The following is a 27,050-nucleotide window of genomic DNA, read 5'->3' on the forward strand; positions in this document are numbered from 1 at the left end:
TCTCAGTCCTTCTTCTAACACTTGAAATTTTAAGGATCTAGTTGGTAGAATAGGTACAGTCAGCCTCTCAGAAGCAGACATGTGGCCTGCTGTGGTTTGGCATTTAACAGCCAGATGGCCTCTAATAGTAGTCAAGATAGCCTCTGAAAGACTCATCTGGAGAAAGCTTCTTCAATGTCTATTTCAGTTCTTTCTACCAACCCTGCATCTCTTGGGTTATATGGCATATGGAAGGTCGATGAAACCTCATGGGCTTCAGCCCATTCCTTTACATCATGCCCAGTGATATAGATCCCTTGGTGGCTATCTATATACATGTGGACCCAGTACATACTTTCTAACTTGGTCAAGCCCCTAATAGTGGCCTTCTGGTTTGCTCTTTTACTGGGAACAGCTTGTATTAGTCAGGTCTCTGTATCTGCACAGGTCAATCACACTTGTATCCTTCTGATAAAGGCAAGGGGTTGGTATAGTCCACTTATCATCTGGTCACTGGGCTAGTGGCTAATCTGATGTGACCAGGAATATGTCTCAAGGGTTGTCACCACAAGCTACAGTGGGGCAGTCCCTGTCAAATGCCTGCCCGTCAGTGTATTTGATGTAAAGGTGGAACCTCTTGGCTATCTCCCAGGTGGTTTTGGGGCCTCAGTGTCTGTCGGTTTTCAGTGAAGCCACTGTGCCATATCCAGGGAAGTCTTTAAGTCTTCCAGGAGAACAGCTCCTGGCTTGGCTAAGGTGTCTGCTTTGTGGTTCCCAGGTAGTGTAGTTGGAGAATATACAGAGATGTGTCTTACCTTGATGGCAGCACTGAGTCGTGTGCGCACATCCCATATGTCCCTCCATGGGTCAGCTCCCCACGGGGGCTGTCACAAGATAGTCCAACTTTTCTGATATGTTGTGGCATCCACGTGGTCAGACCCTTCGCACAGTCCATCTGTCTGTGTTTGTGTAGAAGGGCATAGATTCCTGAGTTACCATAGTCCTTACTACCCTCAGCTTAGCCCATTGCCTGCTGTGCTTAATGTCTTCTTCAAACCAAGTGACACTGAAATCCAGGAGAGCTGCTGCGGTGGGCCAAGTGCAGGTATTGCCTTGACTGCTGCCATTGTGAAGCATGTCTCAGGATGGAAGGAGTCCTAATTCTCTTTTTGACTTGGCTGAGAAGGGGAGAGATGGGTGGTGTCTGAGGGGCAATATGATGCATGAAAGACACTGGCCCAAAGATGGAATGTAATTCCGTAGACAGCAGATTTGAATTGTGCACATTACCTTGTTGCAGGTACGGGTGCCACTTTTGCAGTGTGCTTACTTGCGCACAGTTACTTTTTGGTTTAAGAAGCATGTTTTTAATCCATTTACTTACTGGCAGTAAAGTTTGAACATACACTAATAAATTGAGATCAGTCCTGGGTGTTCATTGGAAGGACTGATGCTAAAGCTGAAACTCCAACACTTTGGCCACCTCATGCGAAGAATTGACTCATTGGAAAAGACTCTGATGCTGGGAGGGATTGGGGGCAGGAGGAGAAGGGGACAACAGAGGATGAGATGGCTGGATGGTGTCACCGACTCAATGGACATGAGTTTGAGTAAACTCGGGGAGTTGGTGAATGACAGGGAGGCCTGGCATCCTGCGATTCATGGGGTTGCAAAGAGTTGGACACGACTGAGCGACTGAACTGAACTGAATAAGTCGATGGTGAGGCCTGTTTGCTGCAGGGCCAGGACGACTATCAGGAGCTGTTTTACAATAGAACTTTACTTCACGTGGGGTCCCTTCCACAACTGAGACTAAAATCCTAGTGGGATGCGTTTCCACTCCTGCCTTTCCCACAGACCCTAGCCAAAACTTTCTAGGTACAAGTTTACATCTAATGCACAGGCAGCATTCCATATACATATGCCCAGTGCTTGAACTTCTTTTACTACAATTTTGGCCTTTTCAAAGGCTTCCTAATGGTGGATGCCCTAATCCCATTTTTGTCCCTTTCTAACCAGAGAGTACTATGTGAAGAGAATGTCGCTCAGTTGCGCCCAACTCTTTGCGACCCCATGGACTATACAGTCCACAGAATTCTCCAGGCCAGAATACTGAAGTGGGTAGCCTTTCCCTTCTCCAGGGGATCTTCCCAACCCAAGGATCAAGCCCAGGTCTCCCACAACGCAAGTGAATTCTTTCTGAGCCACCAGGGAAGACCAAGAATACTGGAGTGGGTAGCCTATCCCTTCTCCAGTGAATCTTCCTGACTCAGGAATCGAACCACAGTCTCCTGCATGGCAAGCAGATTCTTTACCAACTGAGCTGTCAGGGAAGCCCAGAGAGTACTGTAGGAGCCAAATTATTTGTGCCAAATACAGTATGAAAGGATCACATTCCGGTGATCCCAGAAAGGATTGTAATTCCTTGACTGGCTGGTGTGGCTAAGGCTTGGGTTTTATTGATAACCGAGGCTGGGATAATTTTTGTCTTACCTGACCAAATAACTCCCCAAAACTTTACTTACTACCTGGGTCCCTGGATCTTGTCAATGTTTACTTCCCATCTTTGGTTCTGTAAATGTGTCTATAAAAAGGCAGCAGTATGGGAGAGAAGGGACAAGTCATCACAGGTTAACATAGTGACATCAATCTAATGAAATAATTCCAATTCAGGGTGGGACATTCACCAGATTTCTAGGTCCTGACTGACCAAACTATAACAAATGATAGGACTGTAAATAACCCTGAGGCAACGCCTAAAAGGTTCACTGCCTCTCAACCCAGATGAAGACAAATTAATCTTGAAAGCTAGCACCCAAAGGAATGTTGATAAAAAGGATTACACAGGTCAAGCACACAATGGAAAGTTTTTAGTGCAGAGGAGAGCTGTTGTAAGATAGCAGCAATATTGGAGACCTCCACATGAATGAAACAACACTGGTCAAGAATCAGCAGTTAGAACCCTGTATGGCAACAGGGTTCAGGATTGAGAAAGGAGTACAACAAGGCTGTTTATTTTCACCCTGTTTATTTAACTTATATGCAGAGTATGTCATATGAGATGCCAGGCTGGAAGAGTTAGAAGCTGGAATCAAGATTGTCAGGAGAAATATCAACAAGCTCAAGTACGCGTATGATACCACTCTAAGGCAGAAATCGAGGAGGAACTAAAGCACCTCTTGATGAGGGTGAAGGAGAAGAGTGAGAAAGCTGACTTAAAACTCAATATTAAACTAAGATCATGGCATCTGGCCCCATCACTTCATGGAAAATAAAAGGCGAAAAGGTGGCAGCAGTGATAGATTTCCTCTCCTTGGGCTCTAAAATCACTGCAGATGGTGACAGCAGCCATGAAATCAGAAGGTGATTACTTCTTGGCCAGAAAGCTATGACAAACCAAGACAGTGTGTTAAAAAGCAGAGACATCACTTTGTCGACAAAGATCCATATGGTCAAAGTTGTGGTCTTTCCAGTAATCATGCACAGATGTGACAATAAAGAAGGCAGAGCGCTGAAGAGCTGATGCATTTGAACTGTGGTGCTGAAGAAGACTCTTGAGAGTCCTTTGGAAAGAAAAGAGGATGAGGAGGTTGGATGGCATCACTGACTCGATGGACATGAGTTTGAGCAAGCTCTAGGAGTTGGTGATGGACAGGGAGGCCTGGCACGCTGCAGTCCATGGGGCTGCAAAGAGTTGGACACGACTGAGCAACTGAACTGAACTGAAGGTCTACTCAGCTGTGGTGTCTACAGCGCTTTTTTGTTTCTGCTCAGTAAATCAGTCAATAAATCATCAATTCCACTTGGAGCCTCCAGTCACTTCCCACCACACAAAGTAGAGGGCAACATTGTCCCAACTCCTGGTTACTCTGCATATAGGGAATCTACTCTGGGGTTCTACTTCCAGTTATGGGACTCTGGGACACATTGCCACACGTTTATGGTCAGTAGACATAGGAGTGAACTGTTTTTTAAGGCTTTCTGCAAAGATAACAGGACTGAATTTGTGGTTTATCAGTGTCTTCTTTGGAGTCCTTGCTGCTAATAATCCTACCAAATTTGTTTCCATGTCAGCTGTGTTGGTCCTTTCTCTGTTTTTTCCCCATCCTTTGTTTGTTTCACCTTTATTTCTTTTTTTAAATTATTTTATATTTCCCTGGTGGTGGACTTTCTCTGTTTCACTGAAATCTGCTATAATTGCAGCTATCAGAGCTACTGGCCATTGGTGCCAGGACTGATAATAAGCTGCCACACCAAACACCAGGAGCAAGACTGTAAGATGCAATCCGTCATGTGTGTGTGCTTAGTCGCTCAGTCATGTCCGACTCTTTGTGACCCCGGGGACTGTAGCCTACCAGGCTCCTCCAGGCAAGAATACTGGAGTGAGTTTCCATGTCCTTCTCCAGGGGATCTTCCCAAGCCAGGGGTTGAACCCAGGTCTCTTGCATTGCAGGCAGATTCTTTATCATCTGAGCCACCAAGGAAGCCCAAGGATATTGGGATGGGTAGCCTGTTCCTTCTTCTGGGGATCTTCCTGATCCAGGAATTGAACCAGAGTTTCCTGCATTGCTGGTGGATCCTTTACCACCTGAGCTACCAAAGAAGCCTGAAATCCTTCATACCTGCTGTAGATAGCTATTTATCTGGCCCTTAAAGTTTTCTGCATATATACCATGTCTCATTCCGAATTCTCTAATGAAGTCATAATTCTTCTATTGGAGTTTTACCTGAGTCCTAATTCAAGTAACCAGTTCAGCTACCCATTCTCAGTTTGTCTCATTCCAGCAGCATATGACCTTTATCTCAGGACTGGCTATTCTTTCACTGAGGCTATTTGGACATCTCTGGGTCATTTAGTATGATATTGTCTCCATCCTTGTCACATAGGCAGTTGCCATGCAGGTACTTCTTGCCTGGTCTCTTTTTGAACCTAATGTCAACTCAGCTACTTCTGCAGAGGAGTATTTCCTCATCTTTTGGCTATTTATTATCTCTTATTGATTCACAAGTTACCTTAGTCTTTGTTTAAATGAGGGAGTGAACCCTTAGGTCATCTTTTCTTCAACAATTTTATCTTCCTACTCAGAGGAATCATTATACCGTGGATCCACTATTCGGGATTCTGGCCTTCCTGTGTTCACTTTCTTGGTGAATACAGGTGCTGTACGTGTGCTTAGTTGCTCAGTGGTGTCCAACTCTTGGCGACCCCATGGACTATAGCCCACCAGGCTCTTCTGTCCATGGGATTCTCCAGGCAAGAATACTGGAGTGGGTAACCATTCCCTTCTCCAGGGGATCTTCCCGACCCAGGGGTTGAGCCTGGGTCTCCTGCACTTCAGGAGGATTCTTTACCATCTGAGCCACCAGGGAAGCCCAAATACAGGTGCTACCCTTGCATTTTTAGCATAGCTTCCAGGTGTTCTTGTTGTTATACCTTTTTGGTAGTAGATCCCAACTAGAAGAACAAGCCACTTGTGGATCTTATTCTTATGCCAGAGCTTCTTTAGATTTTTCTAGTTCCTACCTGAGCTGGAGCTCATTTTCTCTATCAGTCTCAGGACCCAAAGCAGAGGGCATAACCTACCTACTTTCACACCTTAGTTCCTTTTTCCCTATTGTTTTGGTTAGAATGTCTAGTAACTCTTTTGGTGTTTTCACGGTGTCCTCAAACTCATGTGCCTATCGGGAGCATTCCAAACTTGGCAAGATATCCCCACATGGAGGAGGTTGGCCATCTTGGGATTTCCACCACTGACAATGGGCTTTCCCTCAAAACAATTTCTTTACTCATGCCTGTTTCATTTTTGGTCTCTGGCTGGCTTGCCAGTTGTTGGGAGGCTGAGACATTGAATAATATCTCCCAAAATGAGAAGGAACTTTGAGACCAAAAAACAAAGCAGGCAACTCAACTCCATAAAGTTCAGTGGATGGAAGAGAAGGGAGTGGACCTAGGGGCTTAAGATGGAGCTGACAAAATGGAGCCAGTGTGGTCCAACCACATACGGTCATTTGTAGCATCACATTTATACTCTCTCCCTCTGTATGTGTAATTATGTGTATGTTCACACACATTGTATAGTGGGATTATACTATAATTCTATACAATTTATCTTTTGCACTTTTCTATTAATTTTATGTCATGAAGATGTTATTAGGTTTTTTTGCAAATACAACCCTCTATACCTGTGTTGTAGTCTGTTATTTGGGTATACCATATTTATTTAACTTATCTCTTATTTTCCAAAAGTTACTGTTCAAAATGTGCTTCAGATGAGCATTCTTAGTTATAAGCACATGAGTACATTCTTTTTTTCTAGGGAATAATTTTCTAGAGCTGAAGTTATTGATAAGCTATCTTCTCAGGGGGATTTTAATAGCTTCTTTTGGTTGTTTCTCCCTATTCCTCTTTAAATAAACAGAGCCAAGTATAAACTTCTTGCTGTACCTTTCTAAATGCTTTCATTCCCATGAGTAAGTTGCACTTAAAGATTAATGAGAATTTGGGGCAGCAGAGTGAAACAGCAAGAAAATGGATTTAGGGGTCAGAAGGTATCTTTAAATCTCATTTTTATCACTTTTTGTGTTGTTATTTTTGATAACATTTCAACTTCTGGAATCTTATTTCCTAATCAGTAAAATTGAAATGCTTAAAAACCAAATTAGTAGGATTATTGGGGCAGTTAATGAAGTAAAGTCTATAAAATGCCTAGCATTTTATAGTCACTAAAAGGAACTCAATAACTGTTAGTCTTATCTCAGTTTCTTATCAATATATTGCAATGTGCCATACAGGCAATAGGGCTTCCCTAGTGGCTCAAACAGTAAAGAATCTGCCTGCAATGTGGGAGACCTGGGTTAATCTCTGGGTCAGGAAGATCCCCTGGAGAAAGGAATGGCAACCCACTCCAGTATTCTCCAGTATTCTTGCCTGGAGAATTTCATTGACAGAGGAACCTGGCACAACTGAGTGACTTTCACTGGTGTACTTTTCATTTCAGTTATTGTGTTCTTTATCTCTGTTTGGTTGTCTTTTGTATTTTCTAATTCTTTGTTTGAGGATTCTTTGGCATTGCCTTTCTTTGGGATTGGAATGAAAACTGACGTTTTCCAGTCCTGTGGCCATTGCTGAGTTGTCCAAATTTGCTGGCATATTGAGTGCAGCACTTTCAGAGCATCATCTTTCAGGATTTGAAATAGGTCAACTGGAATTTCATCACCTCCACTAGCTTTGTTCGTAGTGATGCTTTCTAAGGCTCACTTGACTTCATATTCCAAGATGTCTGGCTCTAGGAGGATGATCACATCATTGTAGTTATCTGGGTTGTGAATTTCTTTTTTGTATAGTTCCTCTGTGTATTCTTGCCACCTCTTCTTAATATCTTCTGCTTCTGTTAGGTCCATATCATTTCTGCTCTTTATCGAGCCCATCTTTGCATGAAATGTTCCCTTGATGTCTCTAAATTTTCTTGAAGAGGTCTCTAGTCTCTCCCATTCTGTTGTTTTCCTCTATTTCTTTGCATTGGTCACTGAGAAAGGCTTTCTTATCTCTCCTTGCTATTCCATGGACCTCTGCATTCAGAGGTCCCTTTCTCCTTTGCTTTTTGCTTCTCTTCTTTTCACAGCTATTTGTAAGGCCTCCTCAGACAGCCATTTTGCTTTTTTGCATTTATTTTCCGTGGGAATGGTCTTGATCCCTGTCTCAGGTACAATGTCACGAACCTCCATCCATAGTGATTCATGGGGTCGCAAAGAATCGGACACAACTGAGCGACTGAACTGAACTGAACTGAATTCTTTGTTGAGAATCTCTAACTTCTTGCTCTATGCCTCTACTCTCAAGTTTTTCGAACATTTTTATGATCATTACTCTGAACTCTGCCTCAGGTTGATTGACTTATTTCCACTTCATTTAGTTATTATTCTGAAATTTTATCCTGTTTCTTTGTCTGAACTTTATCCCTCTGCTGCCCATTTTGTCTAAGTTGTTATTTTTATTTTTGAATCTGTGGTATGTTAGTTATGTTTCTTGACCTTGAAAAAGTGGCCCTGTCTAGGAGACATCCAGTGTATCCCAGTGATCTACTCTCTTATTGCCCAAGGTATATGTTCTAGGGACAATGCTGCATAGATTCTTCTGTTATGGCAGGCTATTAGGGAAATTAGATGGAGATTGTCTTGTTCAGACTTCAGAGACAAAGAAAGTAGAGCAGGCCTCTGACCTTGCTTCTCACCTGCCTGGATACTGCCCTGACTGAGTGCCTGCTGTGAGTACAAGCAACATGGCACCATAGAGAAGATAAGGGAAGGATCTTGAGATTGTTGAGACCCTGGAGGGGGTCTTGCCAACCATTCAAGAGGTTTAACAACACTCCAAGATTTACAAAGCAAAGCAAACAGCATTAACATGAAACCAGAGCTGCAATTTGCTCACAAGTTAATGAGGATATCATTTTGAGGCCTGAGATTATAAATGGGAATCCTCAAACTGCAATTTTGAGGTCTCACCTGTGGAGGGGATGTGCTTCCCAGCACCTTTCCCAATTAGAACTCCAGATTGCTGTGACACAGGGATTTATTTCCCAGTGCTGTTTGAGTTCTAGATGTTGGTCAAAATACAATTTGGTGATGTTATCTGCTGTTCTGTTTCTCTTTCCTTTTAATGATTGTTTATTGAAAGTAAGTTAGATAATTCTCTATTAAATATTAGAATTGTTTATTAACAAGTGGTTTATTTTCTTAACAGATCCTTTGAACCTGAGATGAAAGTTAATAAAACTTTGGAGAGAACATAGGCCATGTGGGTAGTCTGGTAGGCTTGGTTGGACCCTAGTCTGATTGGTTGCCAGATCCTGCCTTGTGCAGGTGCTGCTGGCTGCTGTGGTCACAGAGTGACTGGGTTTCAGAACTCTAGGAGGTCCTTGGGCTACTGCTGGCTCACTAATGGGCGGAGTCATGGTCCCACAAACTCTGGGGCCCACCACTGGCAGCTGAAGCCAGATTATGGGGTTAGTGCTAGCAGGCAGGGCCACTTTCTGGAGTCTGACTTCAGGGCCCAGGGATCCCAGAGCTCATTTCAGGTCATTGGTTGGGGAGGGTCAGTTCTTAACATAGCTGGGTATGTGGTCTTGGGTGTACTAAAGGTCATATTGGTCTGCTATTGGGAAGGGTCAGGGACCAGCTGGTTCTAGGGTAGGGTCTGGCTTGTGTTATGGGGTCATAGTTTTCTTGATTCTTACATCTGCCCCTTGGTGAGTGAGGCTGATCTAGAGGCTTGTGCAGGTTGTCTTGAAAGAGGGACAGTGCCTGCACATCAGTGGGTGGAGCTGGGCGTTGGCCCTCATATAGGCAGGGTGGTATCTAGGGGCATGTCTGTAGGGAGCTGTGGGCTCAGGAAGCCTTTAGATATCCTAACTGTTGATGGGCGGGTGTGGCTATGTTTCTACCCAGTTAGTTGCTTCAACCTGAGGTGTCTCTGCACTGGAGCCTATAAGCTCTTGGATGAGGCCAGGTCATCTTGTTAATGATCTAAAAGGTCCACCTCCAGAAGTATTCATCTGGTTGAATGTTCCCTAATATGTGTGTCACCCATGTCTGTCTCCCATTTAGCCACGGCTGCCCACCACCTCTCCAGGAGACTCCTCAAGACCAGCAGGTAGGTCTGGTCCAGTGTCTTATCAAGATACTGCTTATACTCTTATACGGGTCCCAGTGCAAGTGAGATTTTGTGTTTGCCTTTTAAAAATGAGATCTCTGTTCTCCCATTCCTATAGGACTAATGAAATTAAAAACCCCACTGCCTTTCATAGACAAAGGCACTGGGAGCTCATTTTCCTAGTGCTGGAGCCCCACACCAGGTGCTCAGGACTCTCACTCCTTTGGGAGACCCCCTGCAATGTAATTATTCTCCAGTTTGTGGATTGTACACCCATGGGGGACGGCATTCGATTATATCACAAGTCTGCCCCTCATACCTATCTCACTGTAGTTCCTTCTTTATGTCTTTAGCTCTAGAAAATCCTTTCTGCTAGGCTCCAGTCTTTTTTTCTTCTTTTTTAAATCAATGTCCGTTTTACAGATAGTTGTGATTTTGGTGTGCTTGTGAGAGATGAGCTCAGGGTCTTTCTACTTCACTCTCTTGGTCACTCTCCCCTTTGATTTTAGCTTGACTTTTCATTTTAAAAGTATGGCTATAATATCTTTATTTTATGATTTAAGGGTGGAGGTGCTTCCTATCAGAATTTAAGTGTTGATGACTGAAGAGAAACCACAAAGCTGGGAGAAATCATTATAGTAGATGATTATCAATATTATCACAAAGGGGTGTATGGAATTCTTTTGTATTTTTTCCATCATCATTTAGTAAGACTATGGGGAGAACAATTCAAATGAGTGGCAAACTTTGACAATTTGAGCTTTATTTTCCAAGTATTGATTCTTACCTTTTTCACTGCTGAGTTACCTAATGAAGGAGAAATTAAGTAAGGAGAGGACTATTTAACTGGAAACCAAAAGGCAGGGTGAGATGAAAGCTAAAGACTGGAGAAAGGTGATGGAGTGGGCAAATGAAAAGTGTAGGGATATTAATTGAGTTGTTCTTCAGAATTGATTTTGAGAATGTCACTATAGTATTATGACTGAGTTGTAACATGAGTTTATAAAGTCAGTGTTTTCTACTTTGCTAGTTAGCTGCTCTCTTTCTTTGAGTCTCTATGTGTGTGTGTGTGTATATATATATATAATGTATATACACATACACTATATATATATTTATAATATGTATATAATAAGTACAGAGTTTATTTTCTTGGGCTCAAAAATAACTTTGGATGGTGATTGCAGCCGTGAAATTAAAAGGCGCTTGCTCCTTGGAAGAAAAGCTATAAGAAACTTAGACATCACTTTGCCAACAGAGGTCCATCTAGTCAAATCTATGATTTTTTCAGTAGTCATATACGGATGTGAGAGTTAGACCCTAAAGAAGCCTGAGTGCTGAACAATTTGATGCATTTGCACTCTTTGGAGTCCTTTGCACTGCAAAAAGATCAAATCAGTCAATCCTAAAGGAAATCAACCCTGAATATTTATTGGAAGGACTGATGCTGAAGCCCCAATACTTTGTCCACCTGATGCATAGCTGACTCCTTGGAAAAGACCCTGATGCTGGGAAAGTTTGAGGGCAGGAAGAGAAGGAGGCAACAGAGAAAGAGATGGTTGGATGGCATCACTGACTCAATGGACATAAGTTTGAGTAAACTCTGGGAGATGGTGAAGGAGAGGGAAGCCTGGTGTGCTGCAGTCCATGGGGTCACAGGGAGTCAGACACGACTGAAAGATTGAACAACAACAACAAATATAATAAATAACAAGTGATGCATTAGTTTTGTTAAGGTGGTAGTGGTGGTTTAGTTGCTCAGTCATATCCAACTCTTGTGACCCCATGGACTGTAGCCTGCCAGACTCCTCTGTCCATGGGATTTACCAGGCAACAATACTGCAGTGAGTTGCCATTTTCTTCTCCAGTTTTATTAAAAATGATCTTAAATGTTATTAGAGAATGTAGTGAACCAGATATGTTTATATTGTCATAACTGGTTAAAAATAACACATTTCTCAGCCTTAGTTAGCATAATGGTGATTTTAGAATCATTTTGAGAAATTTATTCCTCAATGTGTATTACTCTTATTACTCTGTGAGCATTCTTACAAACTTTTTTTAAAAAAATCTAAATGAACTCCCATGAAGGGAGTAGCATATTATTATGGTTTCCTGGGTAATTGAAAGCTCAGTTGTTCCTCTTTAATGTCTTCTGTCAGTTTTCATGTTTCTCTGCTATAAAGCAAAGAATATAAAAGCTAGAGAGAGAGCTAGTAGGGTGAAACTTCAGAATTGTATCAGAAATAATACATTTATTTACTAAGCACTTCTAAATGACCTAAAGCTATTTTGAACATAGCTTATTTTCTGACTTTCCTTGATTATCTCAACTTTCAAATTAATCGTGAAAGCAGAAATATTAAGAAAATTGGTTGTGATTGATTTTTATGCTGGTGGTTTCATCTAATGGGTTTTGGTAGGCATTGGGAGACAATACATCATCAATATTAAGTTATTATTAAAAGCTTTTCTTAATGGTAAGTTCAGTTAGTAAATTGAAAAATATATTTGGGGACTTCTCTGGCTTACCAGTGGTTAGGACTCTGCCATCCCAATTCAGTGGGCTTGGAATAACCCCTGGTTGAGGAGCTAAGATCCAATAGACCTCACAGCATATTTTAAAAATAAATTTATATTTGTAGTGAAGCTTGAAATATACTTTTAGCAAAAAGATTGATTTTCAACTTGATATTTGCATCATGGGGTTCTCAAAGCAAGAATGCTAAAGTGGTTTACCATTCCCTTCTAATTGGGAAAGGAGCATGTCAAGGCTGTATATTATCACCCTGCTTATTTAGCTTGTATACAGAAAACATCATGCAAAATGCCAGGCTGGATGAAGCACAAGCTGGAATCAACATTGCTGGGAGAAACATCAATAACCTCAGATATGCAGATGATACCACCCTTATGCAGAAAGCAAAGAGGAACTAAAGAGCCTCTTGATGAAGGTGAAAGAGGAGAGGGAAAAAGCTGGTGTAAAACTCAACATTAAAAAAAGAAAAACAAAAACAAGATCATGGCTTCTGGTCCCATTACTTCATGGCAAATAGATGGGGAAACAATAGAAACAGTGAGAGACTTTATTTTCCTGGGCTCAAAAAATCACTGTGGATGGTGACTGCAGCCATGAAATTAAGATGCTTGCTCCTTGGAAGAAAAGCTATGACTAACCTAGACAGCTTATTAAAAAGCACAGACATTACTTTGCCAACAAATGCCTGCCTAGTCAAAGCTGTGGTTTTTCCAGTAGTCATGTATGGGTGTGAGAGCTGGGCCATATATAAGGCTGAGTGCTGAACAATTGATGCTTTTGAATTGTGGTGTCACAGAAGATTCTTGAGAGTCCCTTGGACTGCAAGGAGATCAAACCAGTCAATCTCAAAAGAAATCAGTCAAGAATATTCATTAGGAGGACTGATCCTGAAGCTCCAATACTTTGACTACCTCATGTGAAGAGCCGACTCATTATAAAGACCCTGATGCTGGGAATGATTGAAGGAAGGAGGAGAATGGGATGACAGAGGACAGGATAGTTTGATGGCATCACTGACTCAATGGATATGAGTTTGAGCAAGCTCCAGGAGATGGTGAAGAACAAGGAAGCCTGGCATGCTACAGTCCATGGGGTTGCAAATAGTTGGACACAACTAAGTAACTGAAGAACTGAACAGCAACTGCAAAATTTGCCTCATAATTTAAATTAAATGGTTTCAGTTTCTTTGTTTCACTTAAGTCATTTTGCCATTTTAATGTCCTTTATATGACTTTGTTTCCTCACAGAATATGTCAGCCATTACAGTGGAAATCTCTGAGTTTTCATTATGTCTCTGACACTGGTTTTATGACCTTTGACAATCTTACCACTTCTTGGGCATTTGTTCCCATGGAAGGTTGAATTCATTTTCTAGTTGATTTGATATGTCACCTGGAACTTAATAATTAATAATAATAATATCACATGCTTAATAATAATAGCATCTGTAATTTTAGATGTGGGAAATTGTGTGGTTTAGTCACTCAGTCCTGTCTGACTCTTTGTGATCCCATGTATCAGACAGCTCACCGGGCTACTCAGTCCATGGAATTCTCCAGGCCAGAATACTGGAGCGGGTAGCATTTCACTCCTCCAGGGGATCTCCCCAGGGGATGAACCCAGGTCTCCTGCATTGCAAGCATATTCTTTACAGTGTGAGCCACTTGGGGGCATCAGCCAGAAGAGAACCTTGAAATAAAGTGTAAACATGCTCTGTTTTAAGGAAATGTGATCATCAATGCACATTTGAAAACTTAGGCTCTAATTCTAGTGTCTGAGTTTTTAGAGGAATATTTTGGTAGATTGAGAAGAATGTTAACTACTTTCTACTTCAGAGTCCTCATTTTACTTAATATTCTCCCTCAGGGATGCCAAGTTCTGTTGTTGCTGTTCTAGTTTTTCCTCTCAATAGGGATCTACAGCTAGCTTGCTTCATCATGAAAATGAATGTTTGATATTAATAGATATCTGTACCTTTTTGCAATTTACTTTTGAAATATGTTACCATTTTCTCTCTCCCCTCACCATTTATATCTCTGTGCCAAATCTAGGGCTTATGGTGGAGAAGACAAATATATTCAATCTTGTGTTAACTGGTTAGTTGTTAGTAAATACTGGCTCCCTGAAGTTGCACCTAGGAGGGCTTTTGAGGGAGTATCTGGGCTTTGTGGGAAAAAAATGCAATAGTTAACTTTTGAAGTAAAGTAAATGTGGCTTGTAAACTATTACTTTTTTTTATTGTTAACTTTTGATTTACTGACTGATCGGTCACTGAAACCCTTTCTATTTCTGTGGCCACCATTCTTGTTCAGGAAGTTGTCACCTGACCCCAGACTATTAAAATGTTTTCTGAATTATTCTCTGTGACAACAGAATTCATGTCTTTGATCTATTTTTCACATGTTGTGTAGTCAGCTTCTCAAGCAAACATTGAATTGTGTGATTTTTCTTTACAGAAACTTTCAAGTGTTTCCCCTTTGCTTACAGAATGGGATTCTAGCACCTTAACATGCTGTTCAAAATCTTTCCTCATCCTGACCACATATCCCCTTCCAGTCATGTCTCAGACATGAGGTCTCGCAAAAGTGGAGTATTCGCTAAACGCCAAATCTCTTGTGTGTACTCTCACTTCCTGCTATTGTAGGTACTTTCCTTTGGGGTGAGACTTCACCTTCTTCCTGGCAATTTCTGTACCTATCCTTGCTTATCAAGGGTAACTCATGATGTTCTACTGGATTTCTGAAACTGGAAATAATTTTCCTTCTTTGAGTTCTCACACTACATTTCCCATAAGTTCAGTTCAGTCACTCAGTAGTGTCTGACTATTTGAGACCCCATGGACTGCAGCACGCCGTTCCCTCTCCGTTACCAACTCCCAGAGCCTATTCAAACTCATGTCCATCACATCAGCAATGCCACCAAATCATCTCATCCTCTGTCATCAGCTTCTCCTCCTCCCTTCAGTCTTTCATAGCGTCAGGGTCTTTTCCAATGAGTCAGCTCTTCGCATCAGGTAACCAAAGTATTGGAGTTTCAGCTTCAATATCAGTCCTTCCAGTGAATATTCAGGGCTGATTTCCTTTAGGATTCACTGGTTGAATCTCCTTGAAGTCCAAGGGACTCTCAAGAATCTTCTCTAACACCACAGTTCAAAAGCATCAATCCTTTGGCGCTCAGCTTTCTTTACAGTCCAACTTTCACATCCGTACATGACTACTGGAGAAACCATAGCTTTGACTAGATGGACGTTTGTTGGCAAAGTAATGTCTCTGCTTTTTAATAAGCTGTCTAGGTTAGTCATAGCTTTTCTTCCAAGAAGCAAGCATCCTTTTATTTCATGGTTGCAGTCACCATCTGCAGTGATTTTGGAGCCCCAGAAAATAAAGTCTCCCACTGTTTCCATTGTTTCCCCATCTGTTTGCCTTGAAGTGATGGGATCAGATGCCATGATCTTTGTTTTTGGAATGTTGAGTTTTAAACCATCTTTTTTCACTCTCTTCTTTCACTTTCATCAAGAGGCTCTTTAGTTCCTCTTCACTGTCTGCCATAAGGGTGGTGTCATCTGCATTTCTGAGGTTATTCATATTTCTCCTGGCAATCTTGATTCCAGCTTGTGTTTCTTCCAGTCCAGCATTTCTCATGATGTACTCTGCATAGAAGTTAAATAAGCAGGGTGACAATATACAGCCTTGATGTACGTCTTTTCCTATTTGGAACCAGTCTGTTGTTCCATGTTCAGTTCTAACTGTTGCTTCCTGACCTGCATACAGGTTTCTCAAGAGGCAGGTCAGGTGGTCTGGTCTTCCCATCTCTTTCAGAATTTTCCACAGTTTATTGTGATCCACACAGTCAAAGGCTTTGGCATAGTCAATAAAGCAGAAATAGATGTTTTTCTGGAACTTTCTTGCTTTTTCCATGATCCAGTGGATGTTGGCAATTTGATCTCTGGTTCCTCTACCTTTTCTAAAACCAGCTTGAACATCAGGAAGTTCATGGTTTACGTACTGCTGAAGTCTGGCTTGGACAATTTTGAGCATTGCTTCACTAGCGTGTGAGATGAGTGCAATTGTGTGGTAGTTTGAGCCTTCTTTGGCATTGCCTTTCTTTGGGATTGGAATGAAAACTGACCTTTTCCAGTCCTGTGGCCACTGCTGAGTTTTCCAAATTTGCTGGCATATTGAGTGCAGCACTTTGACAGCATCATCTTTCAGGATTTGAAATAGGTCAACTGGAATTCCATCACCTCCACTAGCTTTGTCCATGTTGCTGCAAATACATTATTTCGTTTATTTTAATGGCTGTTCTGTCGATGTACATCTAGGTTGCTTCCATGTTTTGGCTCTTGTAAACAGTACTGAAAGGAACACTAGGGTGCATGTATATTTTGGGCCATGTTTTTCTATAGATATATACCCACAAGTGGGATTGCAGGGTCATATGGTACCTATATATTTAGTTTTTTAAGGAATTTCCATACTTTTCTCTATAGTATCTGTACCAGTTAACATTCCCACCAATAGTGCAAGAGAGTTCCCATCCATCCACATCCTCTATAAATTTGTTATTTGTGGATTTGTTGATGATAGGCATTTTCACCAATGTGAGGTGATATCTCATTGTAGTTTTGATTTACATTTCTGTAGTATCTAGTGATGTTAAATATGTGCCTAATGATGTTTTCATGTGCCTGTTGGCCATCTTTATGTCCTCTTTAGAGAAATGTCTATTCTGGTATTCTGCCCATTTTTTGAATGGGCTGTTTGTTTTGATGCTATCATCATAAGCTGTTTGTAAATTTTGGAGACCAATCCCTTATCAGTCACATCTGTTGCAAATATTTTCTCCCAGTCTGTGGGTTGTTGTTTCCTTTGCTGTGCAAAAGTTTTTGGGTTTAAGTAGATCCTTTTTTTAAAAAAATTTTGATTTCATTTCCATTATTATGGAGATGGATCAAAAAAGATATTGTTGTGATTTATGTCAGAGATTGTTCTGCTTCTGTTTTCCTCTAGGAATTTTGTAGTGTTCAGTCTCACATTTAGGTCTTTAGTCCATTTTGAGCTTATTTTTGTGTATGGAGTTAAGGAATTATTTGATTTCATTTTTTTTACTTGTACACTATATGTGCACTATATTTTTACCCTTGCACTATATGTTAAAGAGACTGTTTTTCCAACATTGTCTTGCCTCCTTTGTCATTGATTAATTGACCATAGATGCATGGGCTTATTTCTGGGTTTTCTATCCTGTTCCATTGATCTGTATTTCTGTTTTTGTGCCAGGACCATACTGTCGTGACAACTGTGGCTCTGTAGTATACTCTGAAGTCAGGGAACCTGATTAGAACCGCTTTTGCTGCATCCCATAAGTGTTGGACTGTTGTGCTTTCATTTTCGTTTGTCTCTAGGTAATTTTTAAATTTCTTTTTCGATTTCTTCAGTGATCCAGTGGTTGTTTAGTTTCATATTGTGTAGCTGCCACATGTTTGTGTTTCTTAGAGGTTTTTTTTTTTTTTTTCTTGCAATTTATTTCTAATCTCATAGAATTGTGGTCAGAAAACATGCTTGATATGATTTTGATTTTTTCAAATTTACCAAAGCTTTCCCTGTGGCCCAGCTTGTGGTCAGTCTTGGAGAATGCTCCATGATCATTTGAGAAGACTGTGTATTTTGCTGCTTTTGGATGGAAAGCTCTATAAATATCAGTTAAGTCCAACTCATCTAAAGTGTCATTTAAGGCTTGTGTTTCCTTATTGATTTTCTTTCTGAATTATCTGTCCATTAATGAAAGTGGTAAAGTTTCCCACTATTATTGTGTTATTGTTGATTTTGTCCTTTATGTTTATTAGTATTTACGTTACATACTGAGGTGCTCCTATTTTGGGTAAATTTGGATTTATAATTGTTATATCTTCTTCTTGGATTGAACCCTTAATCATTATGTAATGTCCTTCTTTGTCTTTTATAACAGTCTTTGTTTTAAAGTATATTTTGTCTCATATGAGTACTGTTACTCCAGCTTTCTTATGATTTACATTTGAATGAAGTACCTTCTACCATCCCCTTACTTTTAGTTTGTAAGTGTCCACAGCCCTGAGGTGGGTCTATTGTAGATAATATATGTATGAGTCTTGTTTTTGTATCCACCCATCCAGTCTATGACTTTTGTTGGTACATTTAATCCATTTACATCTAAGATAATTATCGATATGTATGAACCTATTGCAACTCTGTTCATTGTTTTGGATTTGTTTTTGTAGATTTTTTCCTTCTCTTGTGTTTCCTGCCTATAGAAGTTCCTTTAGCATTCTTTGAAAAGCTGGTTTAGTGGTGTTGAATTCTTTTAACTTTTGCTAGTCTTGAAAGTGTTTAATTTCTCCATGAAATCTGAACAAGAGTCTTATTAGGTAGAGAATTCTTGGTTGTAGGTTCTTCCCTTTCATCACTTGGAATATATCATACCATCTGCTTCTGGCATGTAGTTTCTGTTGAGAAATTGTCTGATAACCTTATGGCATTTCCCTTGTATGTTGTCTTTCTGTCCCTTGTTGGTTTTAATATTTTATGTTTGTCTTTAATTGTTCCATTTTGATTACTGTGTGTCTGGGTTTGTCCCTCCTTGGCTTTATCCTGCTTTGAACTCTGCCTTCCTAGACTTAGTTGACTATTTCTTTTCCTATACTGGGGAAATGTTCAGGTATTATCTCTTCAAATATTTTCTTGGATCCTTTCTCTCTTCTCCCTCTGGAACCTCTATATTGTGAATGTGCATTTAATGTCATCCCAGAGCTGTCTTCCTTTCTTTTCACTTTTTTTTTTTTTTTCCTATTTTCAGTTTTGCAGCGTATGCTTCCACCATTCTGTCTTCCAGGTCACTTATCCATTTTTTTGCCTCAGTTATTCTGCTATTGATGTCTTCTAGTATATTGTTCATTTCTGTTTGTTTGTTCTTTAGTTTTACTAGATCTTTGGTAAACATTTCTGTAAACATTTCTGACATCTTCTCCATCTTGGATCATCTTCATTATCATTATTCTGACTTCTTTTTCTGGAAGGTTGCCTATCTCCACTTCATTTAATTGTTTTTCTGGGAATTTATCTTGTTCCTTCATCTGGAACATAATCTTCTTTCTTTTCATTTCTGTAAGGTTTCTGTGATTGTGTTACTGCTGGAGGCTGCTTGGATTGTAGTTCTTGTTTCTTCTGCCATCTCTGGATGAGGATAAGTGGCCTGTGTAGGCTTTCTGATGGGGGGGTACTTGCTGTGGGGAAACTTGTGGGCAAGGCTATGCTCAGGAAAACTTTAATCCAATTGTCTGCTGATGGGTAGAGCTGTGTTTCTTCCCTGTTAATTGTTTACCCTGAGGCAACCCAGTTTTGAAGTTGCTAAATCCAAGAGGGCTTGGGCCTGATAGATACCTCCCAGGACTGTGGCTGCCAGTGCCCCTGTCTCCATGGTGGGTCACCGCCAATCCATGCCTTTGCAGGAGACCTTCAAACACTCATAGGTAGGTCTAGTTCAGTCTCTTGTGGAGTCACTGTTGCTTTCCCCTTGGTCCTGGTGCACGTAAGATTTTGTTTGTGCCCTGCTAGATTGGAGTCTCTTTTTTCCCCAGTACTGAGGAAGTCATATAATCAAATTCCATTGGCCTTTAAAGTCAGATTCCTTGGGGATTCCCAGTCCATTGGCTGGATCCCTAGGCTGGGGAGCCTGATGTGGGGACTAGAACCTTCATAACAGTGTAAGAACTTCTTTGGTATTATTTATTGTTCTCCAGTTTGTTGGTCACCCATTTGGCAGGTATAGGATTTGATTTAATCGTTTCTGTCCTTCCTACCATTTTGTTGTGGCTTCTCCTTTTTCCTTGATTTGGAATATCTTTGTGTGTGTGTGGGTGGGTGGGTTCCACTGTGCTGGGAGAAATATCAATAACCTCGGATATGCAGATAACAGCACCCTTATGGCAGAAAGTGAAGAACTAAAGAGCCTCTTGATGAAAGTGAAAGAGGAGAGTGAAAAAGTTGGCTAAAAGCTCAACATTCAGAAAACTAAGATCATGGCATCTGGTCCCATCACTTCATGGCAAATAGATGGGGAAACAGTGGCTGAATTTATTTTGGGGGGCTCCAAAATCACTGCAGATGGTGATTGCATTCATGAAATTAAAAGACGCTTACTCTTTGAAAAAAAAGTTATGACCAACCTAGAGAGCATATTCAAAAGCAGAGACATTACTTTGTCAACAAAGGTCTGTCTAGTCAAGGCTATGGTTTTTCCAGTGGTCATGTATGGATGTGAGAGTTGGACCATAAAGAAAGCTGAGTGCCAAAGAATTGATGCTTTTGAATTGTGGTGCTGGAGAAGACTCTTGAGAGTCCCTTGGACTGCAAGCAGATCCAACCAGTCCATCCTAAAGGAGATCAGTCCTGGGTGTTCGTTGGAAGGACTGATATTGAAGCTGAAATTCCAATACTTTGGCCAGTCTATGCGAAGAACTGACTCATTTGAGAAGACCCTCATTCTGGGAAAGATTAATGGCAGGAGGAGAAGGGAATGACAGAGGAAGATATGGTTGCGTGGCATCACCAACTCAGTGGACATGGGTTTGGGTGAACTCCGGGAGTTGGTGATGGACAGGGAGGCCTGGCGTGCTGCAGTCCATGGGGTTGCAAAGAGTCGGACACAACTGAGTGACTGAACTGAAGTGACTGTCTTCCTGTTGATGGTTGTTCAACAGCTAGTTGCGATTTTGGTGCTCTGGCAGGAGAAGATGCCTAACTGATTTTTATCTTGATGATCTCCACTGACGTCAGTACGGTGTTGAAGTCTCCTACTTTTATTGTATTGTTGATTTCTCCCTTTATGTCTGTCAGTATTGGCTTTATATATTTAGACGCTCCCCTATTGGGTGTACATATGTCAGTAAGTGTCATTTTCTCTTCTTTTAGCAATCTTTTTATCATTGTACAAAGCTCTTCTTTTTCTTTACAGTATTAATTTCAAAGTTTGCTTTGTTTGATACAAGTGTTGTTTAGTACAAGTATCCCTGCTTTCTTGTTATTACCATTTCATGAAATATCTTTTCATTCTATTTCTGTTTTTCACACTGAAGTGAGTTTCTTGTAGATAGCATGTTGAAGTTTTTTTTTTTTTAGTCTAATAAGACATTCTATATTTTTTGATTGGTGCATTTAGTTCATTGATGTTTAAAATAACTATTGATAGTTTGTATTTATTACTATTTTTATTTCTGTTTTGCAGATATTTTTAGTTCTTTGGTCATTTCTTCTTCTTTTTTTTCCACCCATTATAGTTTCATAATTTTCTGTGGTAGTATGATTGCATTCCTTTCTTTTTGGTTTTCTTGAATATTGAGGTTTTCGATTTGTGGTTACCATGGAGTTCATGTATCTTGACCTATAATGATATGTACTTCTTTAAATTAATTATCTCTGATGTTCAACACATTCTTAAAGTTCTACATTTATGACTCCACTTCTCCACATTTTGTGTTTGATGTCATGTTTTCATCTTCATGCTTATCCTTTTACTGTTTACTGTAGCTATCATTGCTTTTACGATCTTTTTTTTTTTTTTTTAATCTGTGTACGGGCTTATTTTGTTCTTCCCCCATGGCTCTATGATAAAGAATCTGCCTCTAATGCAGGAGACTCGGGATTGAACACTGCCTTGGGCGGATCCCCTGAGAAGGAAATATCGACCCACTCCAGTATCCTTGCTTGGGAAATTCCATGGACAGAGTAGGCTTGTTACAGTACATGGGGTCACAAAGAATTGGACATGACTTAGCAACTAAACAACAACAGTTCAAACTGGCTTATTTAAGTGCTTTTCAATTCTTACTATATACTTGGCCTTCTTATTGTAGATTCCTATTGGGATTCTTTCTAGTTAGGGAAGACTCTTCAAGATTTCTTTTAGGGTAGATTTGAAATTGCTGAATTCTTTTAATTATTGCTTGCCTGAGAATTCTTTTCCTTTCTTTGTATTCTAAATGATAAAATTTTGTGGTAGAGTATCATAGGTTGAAAGCTTTTCCTTTTCAAGGCTTTGACTATATTCTGTGACTTCCATTTGGCCTGAAAAGTTTCTATAGATAAATTATCTAATAGGCTTATCCTTTCATATAGAGAATGCCCTATATGAGTGGTTTTCTCATGTTTCCTTTAGAACTCGACTTTTAGCTTTTGCAGTTTTAATTATATGTCTTGGTGTGGGTTTCTGTTGTTGTTGTTGTTCTGGTTTGGGAGCCTCTGTGCTTCCTGAACTTGGATATCTGTTTCCTTCTTTAGGTATGAGAAGTTTTCAGCCATAATTAATTCACATACATTTTATTCCTCTGTCTCCCTTTCTGGAATCTCTGTTATATGTAGTTCGGTATATTTTATATTATTCCATAATCTTATATGTTGTTTTGTTTTTATTTTTCTATTTGCTGTTCTGTTTGGGTGATTTCCATTATTCTGTCTTCCAAATCACTTTTGAAAACTTTTGTGTCATTTATTTATAGTTGGCTATTCATTGCTCCCTATCTTAGAAATTGAGGTATCTTTTTTTATGTCAGCTTTATAATATTTAATTCCTTGGTAAAATTGCCTTTCTTTACATCAGTAAACTTTCTCAATTCACTTAGCATTTTTATTACTGATGTTTTAAACTCATTGTCTGGTAGACTGATTATCTCTGTTCAATATTTTTTCAGGGGTTTTCTTTTGTTGTTTCAGTTGAGAATAATTTCTCTGCCTTTTTATTTTATTTAACTTTCTCTTTCTCTGTGAATTCAGAAGAAACAGTTATCTTTTGTGGTCTTAAAATGTGTTTTTATGTAGCAGCATCCCTGAGTAGACTGTGTGTGATCACTGTCTTTCATATGATGGGTGGTTTTGATATGGATGCCTGTCATGTCTTTCCTTAGGATGTGCTGGCCACTGTCTGTCACTGCCCTGTCAGAGGGGGGTGTTCTCTGTAGTTGTTTGACTAAAAGCCCTGAGGGTGAAGGTGATCAGGTATTATTAATCTTTAGTGTCTGTCCTGTACCGACAGAAAGGATTGCTGAGGCAAGTCCCATGCACTCACCAAGGTCTAATGTGCTACTTATCTAGGCATCAGCAGCTCTTCATCCTTGATCTTGTACAAGTCTATGACATGGAACGGATGGGTCTAGAGCATTTGATGGATTGGAATTGGACTTTAAAAGTCCAAAAGGACTGATGCTGAAGCTGAAACTCCAATACTTCGGTCACCTGATGTGAAGAACTGTCTCATTGGAAAAGACCCTGATGCTGTGAAAGAATGAAGGCAGGAGGAGAAATTTTTTAAATTTATGAAAAATGTTAAATTAATGGCTGAAGTCACCATTTGCAGTGATTTTGAAGCCTAAAAAAATAAAATCTCTCACTGTTTCCATTGTTTCCCCATCTGTTTGTCATGAAATGATGGAACTGGATGCCATGATCCTCGTTTTTTGAATATTGAATTTTAAGCCAGCTTTTTCACTCTCCTCTTTCACTTTCATCAAGAGGCTCTTTAGTTCTTCGCTTTCTGGCATAAGCGTGGTGTTATCTGCATATCTGAAGTAATTGATATTTCTCCTAGCAGTCTCACTCAATAAAGCAGAAGTAGATGTTTTTCTCATAATCTCTTGTTTTTTCTATGATCTAATGGATGTTGGCAATTTGATCTCTGGTTCCTCTGCCTTTTCTAAATCCAGAGTGAACATCTGGAACTTCATAGTTCGTGTTCTGTTGAAACCTGGTGTGGAGAATTTTGAGCATTACTTTACTAGCATGTGAGATGAGTGCAATTGTGTGGTAGTTTGAGCATTCTTTGGCATTGCCTTTCTTTGAGATTGAAATGAAAACTGCCATTCTACAGTCCTGTGGCCATTGCACAGTTTTCCAAATTTGCTGGCGTATTGAGTGCAGAACTTTCAAAACATCATCTTTTAGGATTTGAAATAGCTCAACTGGAATTCCATCACCTCCACTAGCTTTGTTCATAGTGATGCTTCTTAAGGCCCACTTAACTTTGCATTCCAGGATGTCTGGCTCTAGGAGGGTGATCACACCATTGTGCTTATCTGGGTTGTGAATTTCTTTTTTTGTATAGTTCCTCTGTGTATTCTTGCCACCTCTTTTTAATATCTTCTGCTTCTGTTAGGTCCGTACCATTTCTGTCCTTTATCGAGCCCATCTTTGCGTGAAATATTCCCTTGGTATCTCTAATTTTCTTGAAGGGATCTTTCATCTTTCCCATTCTGTTGTTTTCCTCTATTTTTTTTGCATTGATCTCTGACAAAGGCTTTCTTATCTCCCCTTGCTATTCTTTGGAACTCTGCATTCCAAACATAAATATCTTTCCTTTTCTCCCTTGCTTTTAGCTTCTTCTTTTCTCAACTATTTCTGAGGCCTCCTCAGACAACCATTTTGCCTTTTTGCATTGTCTTTCTTGGGGATGGTGATGATCACTGCCTCCTATTCAATGTCAGGAACCTCCGTCCATAGTTCTTCAGGCACTCTGTCTATCAGGTCTAATCCCTTGAAGCTATTTGTCACTTCCACTGTGACAAATTAGTGCTTTGTGTTTTTTTAGGTCTTGGGCATAGAGTCAATATTTGCTTGACAAATACTTGCAAAATTGCTTTGAAGTTTAAATGGGATCACTATTTTCCTATTAGAGAAAGAGAAGCCTGAGATGTCGCTTTTAGAGGCTAATTGGCTGTTCAGTCTTGGTATGCCACTTAAGAATAAAAACTCTAATGGTCAAGAAAACTGTAATATTCATCTCTTGGCCACTCCGCACAGTTCTGTGCTAATATCTATATGAGAAGCTATCTTAAAATTGGCAAGTGGCTTGTAAGAGTAAGCAAGGTTGTCCAATGAGGTAACTGGCTATTGGCATCAAGGGAATGTCGCTATATGCATTGGTCTGTTTTAAGAGACTAGTATCAGTGATGGTTGAATAATAAAGGGAGAAGTCAGGGAAGCTTTTCTCCTGGATGATGCTGGAAAGATGTTATTAAACTCTTGCTTATCTTTTCCTATTTCAGCCTTCATGCAAAATATGCTCTTGCACTAACCTAGTACTTCTTCATACAGGTTAGAATTTAATTCACTGGGCTTCAGCTTTGGTTGTGCTGTTGCAATCATACTCTTAAGTCCACTCATTTTAATTGCAGTTTGAGATGAGTGGTTACTGGAACAACTCATGCAATTCACGGATTAAAGTTTTGAATAGGTTATTTCTTCAGGCAAGCTTTCTAACTCATACACTGTATTTTTCCATAATTTCTTTCCAGGAGTTTGTTCTCTTCCTTGGTTTATCTACATCAAGATTTATAGAATAGAAGGGGCTGTTGAAGATTTTAACTTAATGTTCAGTTCAACCTCACATTATAAAATTGTAGGCATAATATTAAAGTCATCCTAACTCAAGCAAGTGACAACACCATGGAAGGAAGTGTATTTAGCTTTTCTATATAAGAGCTGATGAGGAGTGGTGTGTGTGTGTGTGTGTGTGTGTGTGTGTTATTTTTTCTTAAGAACTGTTTTATGTAGAAAAAATAATATTTTTCTGTGAGCGAATACAGTTATGTTTAGCTTCCCATCCTAGTTCTTTTTGTTTATTGCATAGGTGGCATTTCTCTTCTCATTAGTCGATAAACAATATTTTATGTATACTCTTTTGACACAAACAACAGGTATAAGATGAAACCTTTCCTTTCACATTTCCAACACTTGTAGGAAAACAGGTGTTTCTCTCAGATTTCTCCAGACAATGTAGCATTTTGTAAAGTTGAGAGAAATTGGGTTCCAAAAGTTGACTTCTTTGGAATATTTCATACAGGGCTGTGTGCTCTTATTCATTTACTCAACTTCTTTGAGCCTCAACTTAGTTTCTATTTCCTTTTTTTTTTTTTTAAATCAAATAGCCATTGGAATAATACTTCTTGTTTAACTTAATGTGGGTGTTTTGCATCTATATTAGGGAGGAAAAAATCTTGCATTTCTGTCATCAGTCCAAACTTTGTGATTCATTTTGATAATCACTGGTCTTCTGCAGTGTATATATCATTTAAGAATATTTGTCTTTTCCAAACTTTTAAAATCATACAGTTCAATTAGTTCAGTAGCTCAGTCATGTCTGACTCTTTGTGACCCCATGGACTGCAACACACCAGACCTCTCTGTACATCACCAACTCCCAGAGTTTACCCAAACTCATGTCTATTGAGTCGGTGATGCCATCCAACCATCTCATCCTCTCTCGTCCCTTTCTCCTCCCACCTTCAGTCTTTCTCAGCATCAGGGTCTTTTCCAATGAGTCAACTCTTTGCATCAGGTGGCCAAAGTATTGGAGTTTCAGCTTCAATATCAGTCCTTCCAGTGAACACCCAGGACTGATCTCTTTTACGATGGACTGGTTGGATCTGCTTAGTCCAAGGAACTCTCAAGAGTCTTCACCAGGACCACAATTCAAAAGCATCATTCTTCAGTGCTCAGCTTTCTCTGGAGTCCAACTCTCACATCCATACATGACTACTGGAAAAACCATAGCTTTGACTACATGAACCTTCATTGGCAAAGTGAAGTCTCTGCTTTTTATTATGCTGTCTAGGTTGGTCATAGCTTCTCTTCCAAGGAGCATGCATCTTTTTATTTCATGGCTGCAGTCACCATCTACAGTGATACTGGAACCCAAAAAATAAAGTCAGCCACTGGTTCCACTGTTTCCCCATCTATTTGCCATGAAGTGATGGGACCGGATACCATGACCTTAGTTTTCTGAATGTTGAGCTTTTAGCCAACTTTTTCACTCTCCTCTTTCACTTTCATCAAGAGGCTCTTTAGTTCTTCACTTTCT

At 40.0% G+C, this 27,050-nt stretch overlaps 1 protein-coding gene across 3 annotated transcripts in view; it reads left to right on the plus strand.

The window, feature by feature from the left end:
• Nucleotides 1-27,050, plus strand: part of CPNE8 (copine 8) — a 267,087-nt gene that overhangs the window by 13,440 nt on the left and 226,597 nt on the right. Inside the window, exon 2 of one of the 3 annotated variants that reach the window (XM_069584637.1) lies at nt 9,586-9,631. The exons of the other annotated variants lie outside the window; for them this stretch is intronic. The gene's annotated coding sequence lies outside the window, so the exon portion shown is untranslated. The remainder of the gene's footprint in view (nt 1-9,585; nt 9,632-27,050) is intronic. 3 annotated transcript variants of the gene reach the window in all.

The sequence above is a fragment of the Ovis canadensis genome, chromosome 3 (assembly GCF_042477335.2).
Source record: "Ovis canadensis isolate MfBH-ARS-UI-01 breed Bighorn chromosome 3, ARS-UI_OviCan_v2, whole genome shotgun sequence".
In the NCBI taxonomy this organism is placed as follows: Eukaryota; Metazoa; Chordata; class Mammalia; order Artiodactyla; family Bovidae; genus Ovis; species Ovis canadensis.